Source organism: Bos indicus x Bos taurus, chromosome 13 (assembly GCF_003369695.1).
Source record: "Bos indicus x Bos taurus breed Angus x Brahman F1 hybrid chromosome 13, Bos_hybrid_MaternalHap_v2.0, whole genome shotgun sequence".
NCBI lineage: Eukaryota > Metazoa > Chordata > Mammalia > Artiodactyla > Bovidae > Bos > Bos indicus x Bos taurus.
Window position 1 is genome coordinate 3,744,454 of NC_040088.1, and position 11,049 is coordinate 3,755,502.

General features: G+C 46.7%; 1 long non-coding RNA gene across 1 annotated transcript; it reads right to left on the reverse strand.

Annotated features, from left to right (window-relative positions):
* Positions 1-1,823: 1,823 nt before the first annotated feature.
* On the reverse strand, positions 1,824-10,774 carry LOC113902890. Its single transcript, XR_003513936.1, has 5 exons — positions 10,692-10,774; positions 9,932-10,011; positions 7,960-8,048; positions 3,092-3,215; positions 1,824-2,459 (listed from the first exon to the last, which is right to left on the reverse strand). It is a non-coding gene; the product is annotated as an uncharacterized LOC113902890 (long non-coding RNA).
* Between the last annotated feature and the right edge of the window lie 275 nt (positions 10,775-11,049).

Genomic DNA, 11,049 nt, shown 5'->3' on the forward strand with positions numbered 1-11,049 from the left:
AAAAGGATAATTTCCAAAAAAGGGGTGTTCTTTTCATTGAATAAATTTAGGTCTATTATTAACAAACAGAAGGAAAAAAATCTCAACTCCCAGCTCTACCACTTCCTAGCTCTGTGACCTTGAATAAATCACTTCTTAGCCTCAGTGTACTCATCTGTAGAATAGGAAAAATACTCCTACTATCACCTGCCCTGAGAAGTGACTGTGAACTTCTCAGTCACATAAGGTGTTGCTTGTAGGCCGCACCTTAGCCTGGTGTACGCCAGGGTTTGCAGCCTGCGCGCTGCTCACACCTTGAGCCAGGCTGTCCTCTGGGGCGGGGTCCGTCCCGCGTGTTGGAGGGTGCTGAGCAGCTTCCCTGGGCTCCACTCACCAGACGCCAGGAGGAGTCTCACCACCGCTTCTCACCCAGTCGTGAAAACCAGTCTCTCATTGTTGTTGTTCAGTCGCCAAGTCATACCCAACCCTTTGTGACCCTTGGACTGCAGCACATGAGGTGTCCCTGCCCTCCACTATCTCCCAGAGCTTGCTCAAACTCACGTCCATCGAGTCAGTGATGCCATCCAACCCTCTCATCCCCTGTCGCCCCCTTCTCCTGGCCTCAGTCTTTCCCAGCCTCAGGGTCTGGACATTCCCAGATGTTCCCTGTCCTAGAACCACTGGCTTACATATTCCCCCCACAGTGACTGGCCCAGGTTCATCACCTCACATTCAGAGGCTGGTATATTCCCAACCTCGCCTGTAACCGATGAGGAACCCAAGACCCAGAGGGAGCCACCTGTAGTCACAGCATTAGTTTCTAGGGTTGCCATGACAACAACCTAGAACCTGAGAGGGAGCCACCTGTAGTCACAGCATTAGTTTCTAGGGTTGCCATGACAACAACCTAGAACCTGCTGTGTTCTGGCTTAACACAACAGAAACTTCTTTTCTCAGAGTTTTGGAGGACGCAAATCCTGAATTGAAGTGTCAGCAGGGCCATGCTCCCTCAAAGGCTTCTAGGGCCGAATTCTTCCTGCCTCCTCCAATTCCTGGGTGCTCCTTGCATTTCTTGGCTTGTGGCCACATCACTCCAGTCTCTGCCTCTGTCTTCACACGGACTTCCTTTCTGCATCTCTGTCTTCTCCTTTTCTTACAAGAACTTTTGTCACTGAATTTAAGATCTACACAAGTGATCCAGAATTATCTCATCCCGAGTTCTTCAACTTAATATTATTTGCAAAGACCCTTTTTCCAAATAAGGTCATGTTCAAGGTACCAAGGATTAGGACTTGGATTTGTATTTTGGACTATAATTATAAGGCTTGTTGGTGGTAGGGCTAGGACTAAGACTGAATTATCCTTTTTTAAAAATATATGTACACATATATAGGCGAAGACTTTATTTACAGGGCAGCAATGGAGAAACAGACATAGAGAATAGACTTACAGATGGGGGAGAGGGGAGGAGAGGAGAGGGGGAGATGTATGGAAAGAGAAACATGGAAGCTTACATCACCATATGTGAAATAGACAGCCACCAGGAATTTGCTGCATGTCTCAGGAAACTCAAACAGGGGCTCTGTATCAACCTAGAGGGGAAGGATGGGGAGGGGGACAGGAGGGAGGTTCAAAAGGCAGGGGATATATGTATACCTATGGCTGATTCATGTTAAGGTTTGACAGAAAACAACAAAATTCTGTAAAGCAATTATCCTTCAATAAAAAAATAAATTAAAAAAAAGAATCTGCCTGCAGTGCAGGAGACCTGGGTTCGATTCCTGGATGGGGAAGATTCCCTGGAGAAGGGAATGGCAACCCACTAGAGTATTCTTGCCTGGAGAATTCCATGGACAGAGGAGTCTAGCGGGCTGCAGTCCATGAAGTCACAAAGAGTCTGACACCACTGAGCAGCTAACACCGTCACCCATGCACACTAGATATCGTCCTATATTCATATGTTTAGTTTAGCTGGGCCAGGTCTTAGTCGCAGCTTGGACTCTTGGTTGCATCACATGGGATCTAGTTCCCTGACCAGGGGTTGAGGCCAGTCCCCTGCACTGGGAGCGTGGAGTCTCAGCCACTGCACCATCAGGGAGGTCCCTGAAATATTCTGACTCTCAGGATGGTTCCTTAACCTCTCCAGGTTTCAATTTCCTTCTTTGTAAAATGGGCCTAACTGAGGGATCCACCTCCTTCGGAAGCTGGGTTCACAGTAACCCAGTTTGCGATCAGGGTTTTAGTCATGAAAGCACAGCGTCTGGTTTAGAGAAAGTACTCTGGGAAGGTTCGCTATTGCTAGCGTGTTCATTATCATCTGTTTTATTATCATTTGGGCTTCCCTTCAATTAAATCAACAGAGTATCTGTAGGGAAAGATGGATTCAAGCTACGACCTAGACGGTGACATCAATAATTCTTTGTCCTATATTATTATTTCCCCACATGAAAATTGCTGCAGGATGTAGAACAGGCTTCCACCTTGGAAAGGAAAGAAAAGTAACATAACGTCAGGAAGGTACACTGCGTACTTTTCTCTCTCGTTCCCTGTAAACTGTCAAGAAAGATGACATTTCTTTTCTTCAGTTAGACTCTTAACTCCTGACATCATTGTTTGGTTACTTTTAAACTGACAGGATGGTCTTTTTTTAAAAAAAGATATTTTTCTGTTCCCCTCTTTGGGAAAAAAAAAAAACTATCTTGCTGTGCCAGGTCTTAGCTGCAGAATGCAGGATCTAGTTCCCTGACCAGGGATTGAACCCAGGCCCCCTAAGTTGGCAGTGTGGAGTCTCAGCACTAGACCACCAGGGAAGTTCCTACAGGACTGTCTCCGAAGGATTTTAATCCAGAAGAACATGTGTTCTGTGTAACTCTCTTCTTCTGGGAAGTTCTAACTGGGAGAAATTTACATACAAATTGATTTCATGCCCTTTTCTTTGTCCAGCTTAAGGCTGTTTAAATTTATCTCTTTCCATCTTTAGTAACCCCAATTGAGTTACTAGTTACAATATACCCTGCTCGTCTCACTAATCTGACTACCTGTAATTGGAGGATTTAATTACCAGCAGTATGTTTATAATGGAACGATCCCGCCTTGCAGTTTAGTAACTCACTTTATCTGCGTGGCAGCAGCAAGGTGATTTGAAAGCCTGAAATATGAAGACGCAAGGCAGTGCAGTAGGGTCTAGGCACTTCCGGAGTGAACCGCACTTACCCAGCTTCACAAGTGAGCTCTGCCTGAAACAAGATTGCAAGCAAAGGTCTCAGTCACACACGCAACTGCCACCTCCCTCTTCTTCCTTGCAGTCCAGATCTTGAATTTTCTTCAGGTGATCTGGAGGTGGGTGCTCAAGGAGAGTGAGTTCCCAACAGCTTTCCACCCATCCATTGAGGCTTTTTGCCAGAGACTGTTCTAGAAGTGGGCATGTAAGCCAGTTCTGGCCACAGACAAGAGGGGGGAACCGGAAAACCTGCTAGAGGACTTTAAAGGAAGATTTTCCTCCTCCGAAAAGAGCGACGCTCCCCCCTTTTCCGGCTTTGACACGGTTGTAGGAGGAGGTGCCAGGGCTACAGCCGCCATCCTGTGACTGTGGGGAGACTCGGGGGCAAAGTGAGAATGACGAGCATGATGCGCTGGAGGGCTGGAGAGGTCTGCTTTCGTGATGGCGTTGGTCATCTCCTCAACCAGTCTTGGAACCTCTGGGTCAACCTCTGGGCTCTTGTTAAGTGTGAAGTAAGAGATGGACTTCTACTTTGAGCCAAATTTCATCCATCTATTGGTACTTGTAATGAAAAAATCCTGATAAAGGGAAATTCACAGGGTTTCCCCTCTCCTGCCTCCCTTAACAAAGTGAGAAATGGAACTGCCTTTAACTTTAAATAAAGCATATCGTAGAGAAATCCTAAAATTATGGGCTTCACCCGCCCCCTGCCCCCACCATGGTGGCAAAGAACACAGTCTTTGGAAAAAGGACCTGTGCCGGGTTCAAAATCCCGCTCAGCTGCATACCTGTGCCTTTACATGTGAAATGGAAATAACACCCAGAGGAAGAGCCCTTCACACTGCCGTCTGTGTGGGGGGTGGTCTCCTCCCTCGTGTAGAGCTGTCGTTAGTCGGCCTGGGCTTCCATCGTGGAGAACCACACCCCCTTTTGGAGGCTGGAAGTCCAAGACTGGTTTCTGGTGGGGGCTCTCTCCTCGCGTGGCCTTTTCACTGTGTGTGGATGTGAAGGAGAGAGAGATCTCTGGTGTCTCTTCCTCTTCTTAAGATTCAAGCATTTTAGCACCAGAGACAGTTTCTCTCTCCCCAAACAACAAGCAAACAACGTGCGCTCAGTCGTGTCCAGCTGTTTGAGACGCCATGGACAGCAACCCTAGAGGCTCCTCTGTCCGTGGAATTTTCGAGGCAAGAATACTGGAGTGGGTTGCCACTCCCTTCTCCAGGGGATCTTCCCAACCCAGAGGTCAAACCCTTGTCTCCTGTGTCTCCCGCATTGGCAGGCAGGTTCTTTACCTGCTGCACCATCAGGGAAGCCCCAGAGAGGACCTCCTTTAAACAGTTCGTTAAACACCAAGATCAAGATGTTTTTTGCTATGATGATACAAACTTATGTAAGAGGTGTAGGGGTGTGTGTGTTTCGTACCAACATAAGATAGAAACATATATGGTTTCAGAAAGGTTATTGGCAAGGATCGGGTCCTACATTTTGTTTTTCAATTTGTGATTTTTTTCCTTCCGTCATTTATTCAGCAAATGTTTATTGAGCACTTCCTGTGTGCCAGGCACCGTGTTTTATTTTGTTTGCTTCAATGTGCATTTCTTTTTTGTTGTTGTTTTTGTTTTTTAGTAAATGATTTCGTGATCAAGGAAATCTGGGAAACAATGAGATGGTCACAGAATCCTGGGTTTAGAATAACCTTCCAGATTTCTTTCCCCCTGTCTCCAGCGCATCTAACAAATTCAAGTCAGTTTAGAGTCTATTCTTGTTAAAAAGACCTCCAGCGAAAGCGACTTCATGGTAGTCTTTAGCAGCTCTCCCAGAGCTTGCTCAGTTCTGTGTTCTTGGAGGAAATGATCTCTGTAACAGTCATGATTGATGCACTAAAGTGCCCTGGTGGCTCACTGGTAAAGAATCTGCCTGCAATATGGGAGACCCAGGTTCAATCCCTGGGTCGGGAAGATGCCCTGGAGAAGGAAATTGCTACTCACTTTAGTATTCTTGCCTGGAGAATCCCATGGACAGAGGAACCTAGAGAACTACAGTCCATCAGGTTGCCAAAGAGTCGAACACGACTGAGCGACTAACACTTTTATTTTGGGCTTCCCAGATGGCGCTGGTGATAAAGAATCCGCCTGCCATGAAGGAGACATATGAGAAGCAGGTTTGATCCCTGGGTCAGAAAGATCCCCTGGAGGAAGGCACAGCAACCCATGGGATTTTTGCCTGGAGAATCCCGTGGACGGAGGAGCCTGGTGGTCTACAGTCCATGGGGTCACAAAGAGTCAGACACGCCTAAAGTGACTTAGCACACATGCAAAGTGCTCATAGCATGGACCTGTGTCAAGGACTGAAACATGGTGACATATTAAACTTAGGAGATGTGTTAGGGTCAAAGAAACTGGTCCCAGCAGTTGTTGAAACTGCTTATGCAAGCCTGTAACTTCGCTACAGAAGACAGTCAGCTCTTCTGAGCCTCCACTGGCACAGGCATTCATTCTAAAAGCTAATGTGTAGAGGGGGAAAAAATCAAGTATGATCAAAAATTGCCCTTGACCATCCTTTCTGTTATAATAGTAGAGCTGGCAAAGACCAGACAAAACTCAGGGCCAGGGACCGCCCACTCCACCTGTTCCCTGTAACAGGGCACACAACTGCCTGGGTAATTTGTTCAGTTGTTTTAGTATTTATTTGGCTGCACCGGATCTTAGGTGCAGCACACAGAATCTTCAGTCTTCACTGCGGCATGCGGGGTCTTTAGTTGTGGTAGGTGAACTCTTAGAGGCCTGCTGTGCATTCCCTGCTTAGCATGTGGGACCTAGTTCCCTGACCGGGGATTGAACCCAGGCCCTCTACATTGAGAGCTCGGAGGCTTAGCCACTGGACCACCAGGGAAGTCCCTGACCAGGTAATTTAAATCCTTCTTTTTTCTCTCTCTCTCTCCCTTTTCTCCCTACACACATATAGTAGAATTCAGAGAAGTTAAATGGACCTAGAGGTGACTGCACTTTAACAGTAACTACCCTGTATGGCTTTTCTGATGATTAAAAATACAATTCACGTAAAGCAGCTAGTTCAGGGCCTCGTACATGGTAAACATCCAGAATATTTTAGCTCTCATTATTATTCCCACTATTACTTCTCTACTGAAAAAAAGTTCCTTCTTTTGAGAAATTCTTGAAGCCAGATTCCACATTTCACTCTGGCTCGGTCACCCAACCCCCACTTCCAGCAAAACTGCAGATGTATAATCCTGTCTTCATCCCGTGAGTACTTCCATGGCACAGTCACTGGCAAAGAAGTGACCTATCAATCACTTATTGAGTGAATTATGAAATCTGTGGTTCAGAAGTGGTAAGGGTGAAATAGAGGAGGAAGATTATCTGATAACAGTACTTGCCTAACACTGTTAAGATTTAAAAAATAAACCTGATGTCTAATAAATGTCTAAATGGCTTTAGCTTTGTAAAAGGTCGTATATTCTTTCCTTTATTTTATAAGTATTTCTTACATTCTTACTCAGGCTCTGGACAAGGCTCGGAAATCTGGTGATGACAGATAAGAGCCCCTGTAGACACACTGAGGAGAAAGCAATCAAAAAGAACTGTTCAAAAGATTATTTCTGATTCCAGTGCTTCATGCAGGAGATAAACAGAGAGATGGGACTGAAGAGGAGACCAGCCTCTATAGGGATTTGGGACCAGCCTGCGGGGAGGGGAGAGGGGGGACATTTGAGCTGAGGTCTGGGGTGAGAACAATGTCAAAATCTAGTAACAGTACTTAAAAAAACATTTAAAGGTGTGATATAGTCTGAAAACATCTTCATCTGCATATTCCCCTTTCAAGAGAAATCTTCGGCAGAGCATTTAAAAGTCTGATCATACCCAATCCTAGAAAGAATGCGGACAAGGGACTTCCCTGGTGGTCCAGTGGTTAAGGCCAGGCTTCCAACACAGGGGGCTCGGATTCAATCCCTGGTCAGGGAACTAAGATCCTACGTGCCACATGGCATGGCCAAAAAAAAAAGAATGCAGTCAAAGGAGACCCCTTATGAACTTCTCTTTGGAGTGGAAGTTGATGCAACCCTTTGGAAAACATTTGGTGACATCTAGTTAAAACTGAAGGTGTGAGTTTCCTACCACCCAAAAATATAATGTCTAGATATGGTCTTTAGATAGACCCTTAAAAATATCTCCTCTTAGGGAAGGAAGCAAGGGAATTTTCTTTTAAATTCTAAAGCCCAACTATAAAACAAAAGGAATTGACTCCACAAATATGTACAGAATACCTGTATATGCCAGGTACTAGTCGAGGCTCTAAGAAAACGATGGTGAATGAAACCATGAAAGACTGTGGCCTCCTGGTCGTAACGACGGAAGACACACCAGAAACAAAAAGCCCAACACAAAAAGCCCCGTGGACGGCAGCCCCCAGGCCCCTCTGTCCATGGGGCTCTCCAGGCAAGAACACTGGAGTGGGTTGCCATGCCCTCCTCCAGGGGATCATCCTGACCCAGGGACCGAACGTGCGTCTCCCATGGCTTCTGTAGGACAGGCAGATTCCTTACCACTGAGCCACCAGGGAAGCCAGTTTGTAATGCTGGTTTTATACAAGAGGAAACTGAGCTTCAGAGAAATTGCTGTTTGTCAGCTCGTCAGATGGAGGACCTACTGGCCCTACACTTTAGTGCCTGGACTACACTTGAGTCCTTATCTACCCTCCCCACTGGACCCACGGGAAGACAGGTGTAAGTAGCTATTTACCATGCTGGGTGCCCACTGCCTGGCTCAGAAGGAGCTGCGTAGTTTTGGTGTGACCGTAGGCAGACTGGAGAACCATCCAGAAGTAAAACCTGCAGAAAAAGGCAGACTTCAGAATTAGCTACTGAGATGCGGGAGTGGACCCCATGGCGAGAGGAAGAAAGAAGGCTCCTTCCTCCATGCCAAGCTCCGCCTCGAGCACCTGCCTCCTCTCCTTTCCTCCTTGAAGAAAATCCCACAGCTAGTCCTGGGCAGCTCCAGAGTGTGGACCCCAGCTGTCCCCACCATATGCTCAACCCCCGAAATACCAAAATCAGACAAAACCCTGAGAGATGCCTTCCGTAAGGGGGCAGTAGGCAGAGAAGTGAAGACGGGCGGAGGGAAATCAGAATCAGGGTCCCCTGGTTTGTCTGTATCCCCCACTGATGTACAGGTCCTGGCTTGGGGGCAGCAGCCCCCAGAACAGAGGAACACTGAAATCATCGGCCCCAGGAGGCGTGCCGCCTGCTTCTGGAAGAGAGTGGCCCTCATGGGGACACTTTGCTGACTGTGCCTTTTGATGTAGTTTTTTCTTTCCTAACAAGAAAGTGTAAGAACACAGAAAAGTAGAAAAAAATAACACAATGAGCATCCCTGTCTTCTTCATGCTTAATAAGCAACTACTAACATTCCGTATTAGCTTTAAGACGTTTCCATTTTAAAAAAATCTCAGATAGATGATTCCTTTTATTTCCATCTTTCTTGGCATTGACCTCGTTTCTCTTTCTAGTCAGCTCCTAAGTTAAACATTAGCTTATTTCTTCTTCATCTTTCTTTCCTAAAAAATACATTCAAAGTTTCTTCCATCATTTCAGGTACATCTCACATTAAAAAAAAAAAAAAAAGCAGTTCTGCTTATCTACATGCAAGCATAATTACATAATTTTCATAAATACATGATTTTAATATCAGATCAGATCAGTCGCTCAGTGGTGTCCGACTATCACAACCATCTAATTTTCTTCCTCTTTTTTTTCTTGATTTCTGCCAACATCTCCCTTCTCCATAATCTTCTCCCCTCTTCTCCTACTCAGCCCCTACACACTAGCAGTCTTCACAATGAAGTTGCTATCATGTCATATTTTTATCCAGGTTTAAGTAATCCTCAACAAGGATAACTTATTGTTTTCCCTAAATGAGGTAGTATTTTATGCATTGCTGCTGCTGCTAAGTCGCTTCAGTCGTGTCCGACTCTTAGCGACCCCATGGACTGCAGCCCACCAGGCCTCTCCGCCCATGGGATTTGCCAAGCAAGAGTACTGGAGCGGGGTGCCAGTGCCTTCTCCGATTTTCCGCTTTAGTGCATTTTATTCTTGTCACTCCATCAAATTCACCGGACACAATTCTCACAGATTTGTCCATTCTTTTTACTTATTGTCGTACAATAAGTAACCGCCACCTGGTAACCTTAGCTGAACTGGTTTCAGGCCTACTACCGCCCATGCTGAAATCCACAGATGGCTCAAGTCCCTGATACGAAATAACGTAGTATATGGTTGGGCTTCCCTGCGCATGGGCTCCACATCCAAGGATTCAAAGGGCCAACTATATGACATTCCATAGTGTGACTGTGCCAGCATTTATTCCTTTTGTTTCCAGCTTTTTGCTACTATGAAGGATGCTGCCAGACCCATCTTTCTGCATCTCAAAAGCCCAGATGTCCTAGGAGTACGTGATGGCTTCAGCGGCCCTGCGGCAGCTGAGCTGAGAGGCTCACAGGGGAGCTCCACTCTGAACTGCCTTCCCGCATCTGTACTAAAGGAGATCAGGTTCGGAAAGGACTGGGGTCCCTGCCTGCTGATGGAATTTTTTATAGTCAAGTCCTTCGCTCACTCTGTAATCCCGAGTCACTGAGCGGTGCGGGCACCCCCAGGCGCTGTGCCCATGAAGAGGGTCGGCCTGCCCTCCTGGTGGGAGAAGCTGACAGCAAACGTACCAGGAAATGACGTCACTGTGCGCGGAGGAGGCTGGGAGTTGCAGAATGGTGGAGGGAGGTGGTCTCAGCACAGGTGGCACCTACAGAGATGGGGCTTGGTCAGTAATCAGAATGAGTCTTAAATTAGTGTGCATTTTCCTTTGTCCGTAGCTCTTTCTGATGGCTGAGGCTCGAGAGAGGGGACTCTTGCCATCAGAGTCTGTGCCTGTAAGATAGAAGCCCAGCCTGAGAAATCCTCATTTTTGGAAAACCCAGCAGGTGCTTCATCGCACAGTCAGGTTTGGGAAGGATGACTGTCAGGAAGCAGGTTGGAGCCCCCAAGCACCCAGAGCAGTGACTCGGGAGGGAAGAAAGTGGGGGTTTGAACTGAAAAAGCTGACTCAGAGAACTTGCTCGCCCCTGACCACAAAGTTATGCCTTTCAAAATCTTAAACTGCAAAGAGAGAGATCCCCCAGGGACCACCCCCCTCCCCTTCCCCAGGAAACACTTTAGGACTAGTTCCAGGGCTTGATTCATTTGATGTGCAGTTAAGAGATGTGAAAAACAGCAGTGGGCTGCTGGAAACCCAGCAGAAAGAAAAATCTAGAATTGCAAATGTAAAACTCCCACCCTCTGACAGAGATTATGCTGATGGCACTGAAAGCCAAAAAGAGAAGCAGAAATGACCTGATACTGGAGTATCTGAGAAGGGAAACACCAGGGGGCGAATCACTGCACCACCCCCCACCCCATTATTATTCTGGGAATAGTAATACCTACCTCAGAGGGTCTGGTTGAGGATTAAAAATAAGACCGTTGTCATGTCAAGCATTGAGCCATCCCGGTGCTTCGCTGGGGCTGGTTTCTGGCAGCTCCCTTCCCCCAAGCAAATTCTTCTTCTAGCAATCCCCACTGTGAGAAATCCCTGCGGTTACAGTGGACATCATCCGGGGACTTTGCTAGTGGCTTACCCAGGTGGCACGTTGTAACTTTACTCTGACAGTTTGGAAAAACAAACAGAGCTGCTCTGACCTTTCTGATGTCGTTTGCTCCTGCATCTCCGCCTCCAGCCTGCCCGTCGGTTGTGATCCTTATTAAAAATCTTGAGTGAGTGAAGTCGCTCAGTTGTGTCCGACTC